This window comes from Cupressus sempervirens, chromosome 8 (genome assembly GCF_028749045.1).
Source record: "Cupressus sempervirens isolate cs-2001-9-10 chromosome 8, ASM2874904v1, whole genome shotgun sequence".
Classification (NCBI taxonomy): Eukaryota; Viridiplantae; Streptophyta; class Pinopsida; order Cupressales; family Cupressaceae; genus Cupressus; species Cupressus sempervirens.
In genome coordinates, this window is record NC_143125.1 from 501475797 (window position 1) to 501489798 (window position 14002).

Below are 14002 nucleotides of genomic sequence, written 5' to 3' on the forward strand. Positions count from 1 at the left end.
CTTTATCTTATCCAAGTTCTCTATTAATTGCACTTTTGGAATCTTACACAAGTTGACCTCTTCCTTGTCAACACAAATCTTATAAGTTGCTTTTATAAAGCCAACTGCCAAATCATCTTCTTTGGAGTTGTAGCACATCTTTTCTACTATGATTTTTCTCAAGAAGCTAACATCATGGTACTCAACCTTGCTTATGACAATATCTCTACAATTGTAAACTAACTTGGTGTTTTCAAGCACTAACTTCTTGACATTCTTTTAATTTACTAGTATACTCCCTTCATTGCATAGTCTAGTGACCTCATGAACAAGGTTAGCAAAGATTTCAACTACATTATCTCCTAACCAAAACTTTCCATCATGATTTCTAGTCACAATTATCTTGGCTCACTCTTCATTATCAAACTCATAATAGAATAGAAACTTAACTAGGTCATTTTATTTCATATATTCATAACCTTATTTATAATGCATGTCCTGATTGTAAATATGATCAAATTCCTCTAAGATATGATCCTCACCTACATTCTCAAATTTTCTTCTTAGATAACTACCCACATCTTCTAAATGAATGACATTCTTAGGCATTTTTCATAACACAGTGCTAGGGTCATCAATCACATACTAAATAGGGTTTATCTTCATTTTAGGTCTTGCTTCATCTTCCATATTATGAATTAAAAACTTATCCATTTCTATCCTTGAATTCTTGACATAGTTCTAAGATTAAATCTTTACTTAAGAGTAAAATACCTCATTTTATCACATAACTAGGGCTGCCTATTCTTTGCACTTGAAAACTCCTAAAATATCCTTCAATTATGTTGTCAAATTGCTCTTGATTTCTCCTATACTCTTCACATGGTTGAATAATACTCATGATAATTGTCACACAACTTATATCTTTTCAAAATGATCTTTGCATTAATTGTGCAACTACCTAGTTCATAAAAAGTTATCTTTATTAACTAGTAAACTTGATTTCATTTATACATCTTCATGCGCTCTCTAAATAACATGCACTCTTAACTAGATCTTCCTTGTGATCTTCTCTTGCTTCTACCAATGTTTTGAGTTCTAATTTGATCTCTAACTCTTATTCCATCTATCTAGTTCTCTATCTTCAATAGACAAATGCTTAATTCAAATAGGATGAATCACATATAGTTGTTGACTTCAATCTTTTATCAGGTGCATCAAAGTACTATTCTTCCAATACCACATGAAAACTTGATGGATCTTTTTCTTTGACAAATACCTCTTTGAATTCTTCAACATGTTCTTTGAGTTCATCTTTCTAACTTATATTTCTTATATCCTTCCTTCTAACATTTCTATTGCTATTCCTTCTAAAATTTGGATTCCTATTGATGATCTTCATATCCATTTTGCAAAATTTTGCAATGTGACCAAAATTGTTGCATAATTGACATAGAAGTGTACTACTCTAATTAGGTCCATTATGATTGGTTGGTACTCTATAATTTCTAGCAGTGTGTCCAAAGTTGTTACACATGTAACACACAATGTTACTCCTTGTTCCATTAGCTCTTTCTCCTTCATTATATCTATTTATGGATCTCCTTATTTCATTTCTTGCATGGTTAGTATCCCTAAACATTCTACTATTTCTATTACTACTATCAAAATTAGGTTTCCTACAATCAATTGCTTTATGACCAAAACCATGACAACTATAAAAATAGAAATTAGTAATAGGTTTGAAAGACTTACCTATACAATCTCTCTTTATATGACCAACTTCATTACATATAAATCATCTACCATTGAATTCATACCTTACCTCTTTATGTGATTCAACTTACTCTATTTTCTTACATTCATTACATTTCTGAGGTTGACTTACTAGCTCAACCTCTTTAGGTACTTCTTTAGATTGGCTTAGTTCAATCTCATTCTAATCATTCTTCTTAGGTTTAGGGGTTTCAACAACTAAATTTGGTTCCTTTCTTGCTTCATATTTCTGTGTTGTTTTTTCTCCAATGAAATATCCAAGACAAGTCTCGTTCTAAGAAGGTTGTTGATAATATAGTAACTCATCAATTTTCTCACTAATGGAATATAGCTTCTCTAACTATTGTTTATCTTAGGTTAATTCTCCTTTCATGATAGTATTATATTTCTTAAGCTCTTCCTGCCCTATTTTGATAGAACCAAATTCAAATGTCACTTTTATATGATGGGATCTTAGATCTACATTCTTAGGTTTCATATCTGATTCAAGCTTGCTATCAAATTTCTTCAAACTTAACTTTAGTTCAACAATCTATAGCTCATGTTTCAAAATCTCATTTTATTTCTTTAAGTTTGCCACCTCATCACTATATTTTGTTTTCTCTCTAGCTTCTTTTCTAGATTTGAGATGATCGATCTTATCTTTCAATTTCCCAATATAATCTTTTGCATCTTCATACCTTTCTTTCAGGTTGTCTTGTTCTTCAATAAGAAGATCAATCTTCTCAAGGGATTCCTCAAGATTTCTCTATAACCATTCCATATTCATAGGGATCTTACTCAAGTTGTTAAGTCTCTTTAGAGGAACTGGGCTCTAATACCAATTATTAGAAATAGGTAATACTGAGAGGGGGGTGAATCAGTATTCTACAAACTTTTTCCCATAACTGAATATTATTAATTACTTTATAACCTGCATATGAAAGTAAACTAATAATGTGGAAGAGTAAAGATAACCATACACAAACAGAAATCATAACACCATATTATGTTAACTAGGGGAACCTGGTCAAGGGAAAACCCTGGTGTGGATGGTACCCACAAAATGATCCACTAAAAAAAAGTATCATGTTAAGGATGTTGACCATGTTACTATAATTGTAGACACCTAAATCTAATTACATCAATAAGTAATCATATTTAGTCATCTCCTAGGACATTATTGATTAAATATTTACTATTTAATTAATTAATCGTCATCTCCTAAATAAATAAATTATTTAATTAACTATAGTCCAATTGATAAAATCAAAAGATCACCCAAAATCAATTTATCAATTAAATCCTTATTCCTCTATTAAATTGGATAAATCATTAAATCTATTCAATTTAATTCCACACTCCCATTTTGTTGAATAAAACATTTAATAAAATATCTAAAATCCAAAAGCCTTCCTCAACCTTATCCTAACCCCTAATCCAACCCATTCACCCATATTAACCTCACTTAGCCTCCTAACTAACCCATCCCATCAAAGGTAAATCACTTACCCCCTAACCCCCCTTCTAAGTTAATCCTAAATCCTCTTCTAATCATATGCACAATCATAAACATGAGTTAAGACTTGCTAACCCAAGCCAAAGTCAACAAATATCTTCTTCCCCTCACCCTCCAACATAAATGACCCTCAAATATCTCTTACACTCCTCTTAATGGCTCTTACACCTTAATTCATGAGTCTTTCATACTCAACCACCTTCATCAAGCCTTTGACCAAACCTTATCCTATTCTCTCACACTCATCCTCCTTGTGACACTTGTCACCTCTTCATTGGTGCTAAATAAGCACAATCCATGTGCTTCTCTTTGAGTGCATCCTGACCCTCCCTCACCTTCTGATCATCTTGACATCTTGGCCCTCCATTTCTCCAACCCTTGGCCTATAAATTGAACCCTCTCCCTTCCCTAAAAATATCCATCCTCCATGCAAAGTTATAATGATATTTTGAGAGCACACTACTACCAAAATACCATTATAATGGCAAAATCACTCCATGACTCCATTGTTGCAACCTTATCTCACTCACCCCATCCATCTATTTGAAGCTTGAGCTATACTTGTGAGCACACATACCTTAAATTGGGGACAAATCTATTGTATCATTGTTTTATACCATTTGGAGCTTACCATTCTTGGTTTGCCTCCATTTGTGGTGATAGCAAATCAGTCATATCTTAAGTGTTTACTCATTTTAGTATTGTTAATGCTTTCCTTAATAGCTAGTATTCATGTTACACTACTAAACTAGGTGATACATTTTGGCACGCCCGATGGGACCTCGCATTTGGGTCAATCTAATCAATTTTTAAGCTTTTTTGTGATATTTAACCAATTTAACGCGGTTTGCTTGTGTGTTTTTGCAAAAGGTTTACTAATATTTTTCCCGGTACGTAGGTTCCCCTTTCAAAATTTTGCCCCCAACCATATAATCAATTTTCATTTCTAAGACTTTAAAAATGTGCTATTTTTGTGATCTTGTGACCCCGAAATCGTGATCCCGCAACCACAGGAATGCGGCTATTCTCCGACAGGAACGCGAACCAACCAATTTTTTTCTCGAGGGAACACAATCATTAACCTATTAAACTTTTCAAACCTATACTTATCGTTGACCTTTCAAACTTACAGACAAATTCTCCTGTGGGAATGCTAAAAAATCTGCCTGCCAGACCACTATTTCACAGGATCACTCTGTGTCATTTATCCCGCGGCCCATCTTTCTACATTTTTTACCAATTCTCTATTTTGTGGGATCACTATCTAAACCTGCGATAACACTAGCCAAACCTGTGGGAACACTATTAAGACTTGTGAGATCACTATCCCACTACTTATCCTTGCATTCTTGCACGCGGGATCGTAAACCTGCGGGATCGCTATCCTAACTCGCGGGATCGCCAAAAAATCAAAAAAATCAAAAAATCAAAAAAGTAAAAAAAAAGAAAGTATAAATAAAATTTTAACTTTTGGTGGTTATGCAAGATAGGGGTAATTCTGATCATTTTTTACACCTCTGAAAATTAACAAAAAAATTTTAAAAAAAAAATTCCCCATAGTTAAGCTTTGATTTTGGGATTTTTGGGTGACTAATCAAATGGATTTTTTTTGTAGCATTCCAGGTTGGAGCATCTTACAAACCTAATCATGTTTTTTGTAGGTTTTTATTAGAATAAACTTTCATGTTTAAACACATCTTTCATTGAATGAATCTTGCTTAAATCAATCTCGAATGCCATGGATTAAAATCAACATTTTATTGGAATGCATGCTTAAAAAAACAAATACAATCTTGAATGCCAAGGATCAAATAATCATTGCAATACCTCACACTTGAAATTTGGGCATAAAATACTTAAACACAATCTTGAATGCCTAACAATCAATGAACATTACATGATTTTGACACATTTCAATGATGCTGGCATTTTTTTTATTAACGAACTCTCAATTTTCATTATGCTGACGACGTTGTCAAGTTGGAATGAACATTGTATGTTATAAACATGAGTGTCTTCAATCATAGCTTACAAAATATAAATCATCAATTGGAAAATAATGAGTGTCTTTTAAACCCAAGATCACTTATGTGATCTTGTTTTTCACTTTTTAGGAGGCCTTCTTGGGGATTTCATCACCCCTTGGGACGACCTCAACTCTAGCATTCTGGTAGAGTATAAACATTGGAAGGTGAATCAAAAGACACCTTTCTTGGAAGCATAATCTTGTCACTCTTGGCTAAGCCTTAAAGAATTTTATACCTTTGGGAAGTGAAGGTAGAGATTTGGGTTACCATCTCCTCCCGAATGAGTGGCATTATTTTCTTTCATCTACAGATTTGGGCCTCATGTACCTTGCATATATTGAGGAAACCCCTAGCTAAGCTTGTATATCCTAGAAAAAACCTTATAGGGCTATTGGTGTGTTTGACGTGCTTGCATGTTCAACATCCTCCCCATGTTTTAGAAAAAATCAAATTATTTTGCTAAAGAGATCACTTGTCTACCTTTGAAAATATTGTTTGCAAGTCCATTCGCAACAACCCAACCATTGGTCAATCATTCAACCCAAATGAAGGGCATACTTAGCATAGTCACTACCTCATCCAAGATTCATCCAAGCTTCCAAGCTTTCCTCTAGTATCATCATTCCTAAGGTCTTCCATAAAATCTTCCTTTTTCTCTCCATGTCTTAACTATGCAACATCCCATCCCTACCCAACTCATCATCCAAATCAAAATCTGAGCTTCCCAACTTATCCTAATCTACATTTCCATTCCCAAAACATCATGTCACAATCCTATTATGATGAATTTTGTCATCCCACCTTTTCTCCCACCTCATCCTATTCCAATGATGATGATGATGATCTTGTCGACTATGATGGATATATTGAAAGCCTTAGAGATATTACTCCCAACATCCCCCAAAATCCAAACATTCCTCCCAACTACTCCATCCCTCCTCGAAACATATCCACTAGTACTCCCTACCCTACCTTTGACAAGGGAAATCCATTATTATCCTCTTCCTTACCTCCTCCTTATATTGTGCCCACATATTCCTCTTATACATCAGTCATATCTCCATCTTCCTCTACCTTCATCTCCTAACCTCTACCATTCCAGAACAATTCTAGTAGCTAAATCCCTAGTCCAAATCCACCATCCCAATATCTTCCAAACCCCTTTCCAAATCCTCCAACCAGTCCTAGCCATACCACACATCACCTCAATCCCCTTACTCCTCCCATTCCAACACACTCATCTCCAAGGAATTTTACAAGGAAGCCCAAAGCAACTCCATTTCCCACTCCCATCACTCCTCTTACCTCGGCCTATCACTACCATCCCTATCGTATCCACCCCACTTATCAAACCACTTCCATCTCCTACCTCCCATCCATTGAATCCCATCCACATCTCCTCCTCCTAGCATTACCCAAATCCCACATAATGAACCTAATGAGTCCCTCCCCCATCAACTCATCCCCATTGAAGAAACTCCTACCCATCCATCTACCTCACTTAAAAAGACCATCCATACTTCTCCTATCATACCATCCACTCCCACCCATTCTTGTCGAGATCTTGTCCAAAATCATGTTGAAATATCCCTCAACACAATATAAGATCCCATCATCCCACATATTCCCCTACATGATCCACTTTTACCATCCCCTCCATATCTGAATCCCACCATCACACCTACTCTGTCTCAAGATCCATTCCCATCAACCCATCCAACTCAAGATCCTATCCTTCCATCCCCTCTACTTCATGCTCATGCAAATCCCATTATCCATGATGATAGATCCATCAAAGAAGAACTAACTATCATATATGAAGCTTCGACTCCTTCAACTAGTAATGGACTCACACTTGTGTTCCAAATAATGAACATCATACTAAAGAAAGAAATAAAAATGTGTCTCTAGATGTTGATATCCCTGCTATTCCTACATGGTCGCAAATCCTTCCATCTCCACCCCAAAGTTCCCATCCATCTTATTCCGTATCTATTTTGGGCCCTTATCCTACTCCTTACCTCCAACCCTCCATTTTGGGTCCATATATCCCTTATCTAAATCCCACACCCTTTCCATCCATTTTGGGTCCTTACATACCTTATATGAATCCTTTATCTCCCCCATTTATTTTGGGACCTACACCTTCCCCGTTTCCATCTATTTTGGGCCCACATCCTTCATTCCCTCCATCTATTTTGGGCAATTATATCCATCCATAGCCTATGTTCAAATCTATCTTTCCATCCCCTCAAATCCACCAACTAGATCATCTAAGGCACTCACCCTTGATTCCCTTCCAAATTTTAAACCCTATCACTCCATCCAATATCCCTCCATCTCATCCATGCTCTTGTTCCCATCCCAAGGCTAATAGAAGCATATTGGATGCCAAAATCAAAAAGCATAAATACAAAAATCCAAGTCTCAACATGTCCCTTCTAAAATACATGTTCAAAACAAGAAACATTTGATCCAAATCAAAGGAAAAGTCAAGAGGCCACAAAGGCCCAAGCTGCAAAAGTCAAAAATCATGTGGATACCCAAGATGCTCATAAAAGAAATGCATCTCAAAGAAAAATCTCAATTAGCATACATTCATGCTACTCAAAAAGCCTCATCCATCCATCCTTTATCCAAATCCCCATATATGCATCCTTCATCCCTCCAACCCACTCTTAGTCCATATGCTTCTTATCCTAAATTTCCCATCCTTCATCTTCAAACTTTACTTGTAGTCCTTATCTTTCTCTTCCTCCACTTTCTCCTCACCTTCACTCAATACCATCTTTCCCACTACTTCGTCACCTTTCAAGGTGTGTGCCAGTGATGATCTTTCCAAATTCCTCATCCATTTACCCACAAGCCTTATGTCTTCGCATCCATTATCTATCAAACTCCCACCCACCATTCCACTTGTTCAATCCAATCCTTTTCCATCCATCCTACCAACATCTATGAGTAAAAATGCATCGAAAAAGTCAAAAAAGTCTTTATATATATATATACAAAAAAAAAAATCATCCAATGGTGAAAACTTGGCAATTCAGGCACCTTGGACAAGTACCATGGTGAAAACTTGGCAAATAAGCATCATGTGTAATCCCTCCATCCAAATGCTCTGCACACTTGGGGGCACTTTCCATCACCCACCGTACCCATCTCATCCCACCCTCGCCACCACATCTTATCCATTTCATCCCCCATCCTCCTTCGGATCTTGATACCATTAAGCCCACCACCAAATACATGCTTTTGGTCATCCCTTTGTCATCCATAGTTTGTATCCACCTTTCCTCTATCCACCCATCCTTTCATCCATATAAGTCCTCCATCATCCTCATCTACCACACCTTATTATCCCCTATCTTCCTTGCTCATTCACCTTTCCTATCCTAGCTTCCATCTCTCTCCCTTCTCCTCTTGTTGACCAAGCTTCTATCCTATCACACCCCTTATAACACCTCCTCTTGAATAAATGTAATTAGGGGCACTATATTCCTTGGGGACCATTTTGTGTCCATCTTTGCCCCCCTCCTAGCTGTATTTTCCTTTTCTCATCCCAAACACTAGTCATCCCCCTTTTTATCTATCCTTGCATCTCCTAGCATTACCTCCATCTTGCCATCACCTAGTACATCCCTTGTCATTGGCATCTAGCCCTCTGATATCCCTCATCCTGAGCTTCCATTCGCTATCCTCTCACCCTGAGCTTTTCATCCACTCTTTTCTCATCTTGAGCCTTCTTACTCCCACTATCTTAAGCTTTTTACAAACCCTCTTCTCCTTTTGAGCTTTTCATCCCCTCTATCTCCTTATCCCACACTTTTCCTCTACCTCCCCATCTCAAGCTTTTCATCCACTATCTTCTCATCCCAAACCTTTCATCCACTATCTCTTCATCTTTATCTTTCCTGCCGCTATCCTATCATGCTGAGCTTTTGTATGGTAATCCCTTATACATCCTTTGATCTATCAATTGTATATTCCTTGCAAATTAGTCATTTTCTTGGTCTCATTGTATATCTCTCCTCTCTTCATGTTAGTTCATGCTTGATTTTAACTTGTAGTTCTCTTAGTTAGGTGCTTTTGTGAATCCTCGTCTGCGATCCCTTATCATCAAAATGTTGTCCTAAAAGAGTTATGCTTACCTAGCTCACCCTAGTCCTTGATATTACTGATAGATCCTTGCAAGATGCATCCTTCCTCTCGTCTGATCTTGGTCCATCAATATCTAGTCCTATCGATCTCTTTGGCAAAAAGTTAACTTTTTCATGGATTTAAATTTTCTTTTGATTTGTTTTCTTTTTGGGATTTCAAATTTGGTTCTTAAAGTATCTCTTCCAAGAGATTTTGGTTGTTCCCTCCTTTGGGTCACCATGATCTTTTATATCATGGCGTGCTTTGAATGAGGCAATTCAAATGCAAGGTCTTGATCAGGTCTTTTTCATCTTTTCTTTTTTGCTTGTGAGTTAGTTAGATATGACCCTTGCATAGTCCAAACATGTGATCACCTGTGATTGCATGGTGCACTTGGGAAATATCCTTTGCTTGTGGGTTACCCAGTATCATTTCCACTCTGATTCTTCCAAGATTCATGTGTGATGCTGGGGCAATCCTTGCATGTTTTTTTTACATTAGTCCTCTGTAATATTGGTACAAAGGCCTTGATGTTCTTGGTAACCTTGGCATATACCCAATATTCCTATATCAAAATAAATGCTCAATTACATGATGGTGCTTCCCTTTTGGAACACCCCCACGCTCAAGCTTCAATCGATTACATCAAAACATCCCATGTCATCCTATTGGTGCAACCCATTCTATCCAAGCATCCCATCTCACCCAAGAATCCCACCCTATCCAAGAATCATATCCTATCCAAGCATCCCATCCAATCAATCTTGCCATCATGATCCAACCAATCTCTCAATCCCATCATATCCAATCTTGCATCAATCATAATCATAGCTCTTGCATCAAATCATCATCATAGCTCCTGCATCAATCATAATCATAGCTCTTGCATTAAATCATAATCATAGCTCCTGCATCAAATCATAATCATAGCTCCTACATCAATCATAATCATAGCTCTTGCATCAAATCATAATCATAGCTCCTGCATCACTCATAATCATATCTCCTGCATCAATCATAATCATGGCTCTTGCATCACTCATAACCTTTGTCATCACCAATCCTAACCCTCAAATCATAATCTCCCCAACCTTACCATCTTCTGAATCACTTCCCTGGGATTAATTTCAATGACCACTCACCCTCCCCCCTCTCCCTATAGCTAGTGTTCTTCCCCATTGGTTATCCTTGCACCCACGATTTTCCTCTATATCATTCTCCCATAGTGAGAGTTTCTGCTTCCTTCAAACCCCTCTCTTAGCCACTCTCCGTCCTCTCGCTCATCCTTGATTCTTGTACTTTTCAAGAAGCTATTGGGCCTCGCCTTCTCTCCCCGCCACCTTCTTGAGGGGGCATCATGTAGTCCATTCTCTCCTCTTCTACTCAAAACTAGGGCAACTATGTTGCTTTAAAAAGTCTTCTTCACGTTTGTATGTTTGAACTTCTTTGAAATAGTGTTGCTTCAACACTATCTCAAAGAGGGGCAAAATGTAGACACCTAAATCTAATTACATCAATAAGTAATCATATTTAGTCATCTCCTAGGACATTATTGATTAAATATTTACTATTTAATTAATTAATCATCATCCCCTAGTTAATTAAATTATTTAATTAACTATAGTCCAATTGATAAAATCAAAAGATCACCCAAAATCAATTTATCAATTAAATCCCTATTCCTCTATTAAATTGGATAAATCATTAAATCTATTCAATTTAATTCCACACTCCCGTTTTATTGAATAAAACATTTAATAAAATATCTAAAATCCAAAAGCCTTCCTCAACCTTATCCTAACCCCTAATCCAACCCATTCACCCATACTAACCTCACTTAGCCTCCTAACTAACCCATCCCATCAAAGGTAAATCACTTACCCCCTAACCCCCCTTCTAAGTTAATCCTAAATCCTCTTCTAATCATATGCACAATCATAAACATGAGTTAAGACTTGCTAACCCAAGCCAAAGTCAACAAATATCTTCTTCCCCTCACCCTCCAACATAAATGACCCTCAAATATCTCTTACACTCCTCTTAATGGCTCTTACACCTTCATTCATGAGTCTTGCATACTCAACCACCTTCATCAAGCCTTTGACCAACCCTTATCCTATCCTCTCACACTCATCCTCCTTGTGACACTTGTCACCTCTTCATTGGTGCTAAACAAGCACAATCCATGTGCTCCCCTTTGAGTGTGTCTTGACCCTCTCTCACCATCTCATCATCTTGACATCTTGGCCCTCCATTTCTCCAACCCTTGGCCTATAAATTGAACCCTCTCCCTTTGCTAAAAATATCCATCCTCCATGCAAAGTTATAATGATATTTTGAGAGCACACACACTACCAAAATACCATTATAATGGTAAAATCACTCCATGACTCCATTGTTGCAACCTTATCTCACTCACCCCATCCATCCATTTGAAGCTTGAGCTATACTTGTGAGCACACATACCTTAAATCGGGGACAAATCTATTATATCATTGTGTTATACCATTTGGAGCTTACCATTCTTGGTTTACCTCCATTTGTGGTGATAACAAATCAGTCCTATCTTAAGTGTTTACTCATTTTAGTATTGTTAATGCTTTCCTTAATAGCTAGTATTCATGTTACACTACTAAACTAGGTGATACAATAATTCCCCAAAATTGGGTCATTGTCATGACCACCAATTCTGGTTTATTTCAATCAATCCTAAGTCCTATGTCACTAGACAATTCTTATTCTAATATTCACTACTTGAATTAAGTGTCAAATGTAGAAAACCCTAATCTACATTAATTAGGCTATTTATTTAATTCCTAAGTATTGACTCAAATTAGTCACATTAAACCTATTGATTAAGACTTAATTTAATACGAAGTGTTTATACTTTGATTAAATTAAATTATATCCTAAGGCTAATGTAATAAGGGATTAAAAATATTTAATTTAATAATTGTTCTTACTTTAATTAATTGAATATGATTATTCAATTAAATAGAAAAGGTATTTATGAGGTCATGTCTCACTTATTAAATTAAATTATATCTACAAAAATCCTCTCTTTAGTTCTAAATGAAAACTCTGTGTGAACTACTTCTCAAAATTGGAATCAATCTAGTTAACTTGCTCTCACACTTATGACAAGTTTAGTTAACTACTCATCACACTCAGATTTGAAATAGTTCACTTCACCTGCACAAGGAAGTTTCCATCTTAACTGAATCTTCTATCTAATCCTAACCATTCATCAAGGTTGATCCTGATTGTTGATCCATTTCTAGATTCTATTTAAGGGGCTCCTAATTCCTCATTAAAAAAAGGCTGAATTGAATTTGCATCTAATTTTTTCTGAATTGTGCACTCATTAGCTTATTACTCTCATAAGTTTTTCATTATTAGATTTAAAGATCATATAGTTTACTATGCATACATATAATCTAGTTTATTTTATGTGTTCTTAGATTAAGTACATATCTCATTTAGATTACTTGTACACTCATATAGACTTAATTTCTTTAAAACCCTTCATTCTAGAATGGTCTGGTTGCCTGCACCTCAACCCTGAGAGCATAAACTGACAAAATCCTTCTAGATAGAAGGCAATAGGTTGCACTATCGGAACTCTTGGATGAATTATCCCATGTTCATTCCTGGATGAATCCATAGGTAAGGACCATGTTTAAGTGTGTTTGAGGTTTAGAGGCCCACAAGTTCATGCATACATTTTTGACACCCACCGTGGGGCCCAAGAAATAGTTTTCTGGCCTCATTTGTATTAATTTTTGGCAATTTTTATCACTTTGTTCGTACTATTCCGTACATTTTTATGAATTCTCGCATGAGAAATTTCATTCTCACATGAAGATTTGAAGGTCTTGCCCAAATCTCCACACTTTCTCAAACAAAAAAGTGCCTTATTGCACAAGTCTTTGCGTGGCACATCATTTCTAATGTGGGTTAGTGAAAGATCTTTTGTGGTCCTATGCAGGATTTCATGAGAAATTTTGAAATGATGAGATTCATTTTTTTATATTTCAACATGTTGTTCATTATATTTTACTAATGTGTTTTTCTCTGAAGCATTGTTGTTCTATTTTTTTGATTTTTTGTAGCTTAACAGTTGTCTGCAAGATGTTTGACGAAGACTCCTTTACATAAACCATTCAAACATGAACTGACTATTTTTTTGTAGGATGATTGTTGAAGATACATTTGTCAAAGATCGGATCTTAAAATCCACAAAACAATGTGTTTTCTTTCTTTCTTTCAAAACATAGTCTAATTAGGGCTTGTGAACTTCCTAGGGTGCAAGACAAAAGAATAGGGGATTATGCTCTTCACCACTTGGAGGTCATGACCAAGGGTGAATTAGAAACCTAGATGCTTTTGAAAGATAGCATTTCGAAGAAGGCAAGCAACTTAGTGGTTCTCTAGTGCTAATTCTTTTCTATGATGAGATGATGCTTTCCTTTCAAGGGAATCAAAATCTTTAGGAAGAATGAGTCTAGATTGATTAAGCTAAGTCATTAATTAATCTATTCTACATATTTGGGTGAGAAAGAAAGGTAGAGGAGTATGTTCT